The 2403-nt window shown below is 63.2% G+C and overlaps 1 non-coding gene across 1 annotated transcript; it reads right to left on the reverse strand.

Moving 5' to 3' along the window:
• Positions 1–518: 518 nt before the first annotated feature.
• Positions 519–648, reverse strand: LOC118640470. Its single transcript, XR_004961387.1, has one exon. It is a non-coding gene; the product is annotated as a small nucleolar RNA SNORA38 (small nucleolar RNA).
• Between the last annotated feature and the right edge of the window lie 1755 nt (positions 649–2403).

The following is a 2403-nucleotide window of genomic DNA, read 5'->3' on the forward strand; positions in this document are numbered from 1 at the left end:
AATAGGGACTGGCCAGCTCCTTCCCAAGCACACGCGGTAGGGAACGGATTTCCTGTCAGGACAAAGGTGCTGACAGAAGGGACCCCGGGCGGCTGGTCCACGGGACCTTCTGGGGCCCGGGCACTGAAGGACATCGGTGACCAGGAGGAAGCGCCCCAGAGGATCTTTGGAAGCAGCTGGGAGGTGCTCGTGTACTTGGTGCGTCCTGCAGGAACCCCGGGTAAGCACGGAGTGGCCTCTGGCCGGAGCACCCGGCTTTCTGGACGCCTTCTTGTTTTTTTTTGCATTTATCTTCAGATAGAGCCGGAGGGAGAGAGGGAGGAAGAGAAAGAGAAAAACATCGATGGGAGAGAGACACATCGACTGGTTGCCACCTGCATGACCCCAACCGGGGCCGGGGACAAACCGCAACCGCGGTGCATGCCCTTAGCGGGAACCGAACCCGGGACTCTCCGGTCCACGGGCTGACGCTCCAACCGCTGAGCCGCACTGACCAGGGCGGTTTTCTTTTTTTTCTTCTATGTGGGATGGTTGACCTCGAGCCTGCAAGGAACAAGCTGGCTCCAGGCTTCTCCACATCCACTTTCTTGGCCTCCAATTCGTACGTGTCCAAAGACAGGGGACCACAGACACGCCTTTGGAGGAGGGTCCTTGATTTTTGCCCGGACGGCTTCCCTGGGGCTGCGTCCAGGTGGCAGGAGAGGGACCCACTCCCGTGCGAGCCGGAGGGGCAGCCCCCGGCAGGCTCCCTGTGCTGCCTCCCTGTGTAACTACACACATCTCAGCGGCTCCGGGGGCCCCGTTCCCAAGCCCGCGCCGTGGCTCCGGGAGCATCCTTCCCAAGCCCGCGCCGTGGCTCCCGGGGCACTGTTCCCAAGCCCGCGCTGTGGCTCCTGGGGCCCCGTTCCCAAGCCCGCGCCGTGGCTCCTGGAGCACCGTTCCCAAGCCCGCGCCGTGGCTCCTGGGGCACTGTTCCCAAGCCCGCGCTGTGGCTCCTGGGGCCCCGTTCCCAAGCCCGCGCCGTGGCTCCTGGGGCCCCGTTCCCAAGCCCGCGCCGTGGCTCCTGGGGCACCGTTCCCAAGCCCGCGCTGTGCCGTGCTGGGGCGGCGGGCGCGGCCGTGAGCAGTGGGTCAGATCTCTGTCCTGCAGCCTCTCCCGCGGAAGGGGCCTGAGTTAGACACGCGGACCAGCTAACACCCATCTTTTCCGGTGAGACGCCGAGAGCATCAGGGAAGAAACTTCAAAGGAAACGGGACTCTAGTCGCGGGTCCAGGAGGACCATCTCCCTGAGCTCCTGGCTCCCCGGGATCAGAACGAACAGGAGCCAGGAGCTCGACCCGTTAGCAACAGCGCAGGTCCCCGACCCCGCCGATCGGGACACGGAAGGCAGGTGTCAGGACGATAGGCTGAGGTTGGCCCGGGGCCACTGCGCGGAATGGGGAGCTCGCCGGCCTGAAAGGGGAGCTGTCAGGCGTGACGAAGCAGGAATTCCAACGAGGACGATCCACGAGGCGGGGCTGGATGTTCCTCTTCAGAGCCTTGCTCGTCGGGGGTCCGACCAGCTGGCTGTCCTTTAGTGTTAATATAAAAATCAGTACAGCGAGTGGCGTCTTTGCTGCGATAACCTGACTCCTTTCGCCAGGCGCGGTGAATTAGGTCACCGATCGACGCCCTCTGTCGCCTCTCCAGGCTGCAGATGGAACCCCCAGGTTTGCCAGCCAGCACAGTCACGGCCAGGAGGGCCACCGGGCAGCCAGTCACGGAGGAGAGAATGTCATTCCCTTGTAGGACATTACCTTGCAGGAGGAGGGCCACGCCCGCCTGCTCCCAGGTGCTCAGCTGCCTGGGCCAGGCTCACGCACCAGGAGCCCGGGCACCTGAGTGCCAGGCGCCTACACCGGGAGCCCGGGCGAGGGCCACACACGGGGAGGTGGCGTTGATTAAGTGAAGGAGGGAGAGAGACCGGGAGAAGGAACGGAGCGGAGAGAAGAGGGAGTCAGGGAATACAGGTGAGGAGGGAGGTCTCACACCTTTGGATGAAGAGCAAACCTTGCAGTAAAAAGACACAAGTCCTACCTGCCTCCCTGTGGTTACCAGGCTCTGCTTGGCGCCCCCGGAACCTCGGTGGTCAGCACGCGGTTGGCCAACACTGTCCCTGTGGCCCCTTCTGAAGCCCTGTCTGCGGAGCCCCTTGGCCACCTGCCTGCGCTCAGCGTGACCCCAAAGGGGCGCAGTGGAGGTGCAGAGAGGGGGGCCAGCAGGCCTGTGGCCCCGGTGAAATGGGTGTCATCCGTGTCGTCGGTTTTCAGACTAACAGAGTGAGTGGAGACGTGCTCATTTTTGCGAAGTTAAACATCGTCTTGACCAGCTGTCGTGTCGGCTGTTGGCGTTTATTTTTGATAA

Source organism: Molossus molossus, unplaced genomic scaffold (assembly GCF_014108415.1).
Source record: "Molossus molossus isolate mMolMol1 unplaced genomic scaffold, mMolMol1.p scaffold_m16_p_22, whole genome shotgun sequence".
NCBI lineage: Eukaryota > Metazoa > Chordata > Mammalia > Chiroptera > Molossidae > Molossus > Molossus molossus.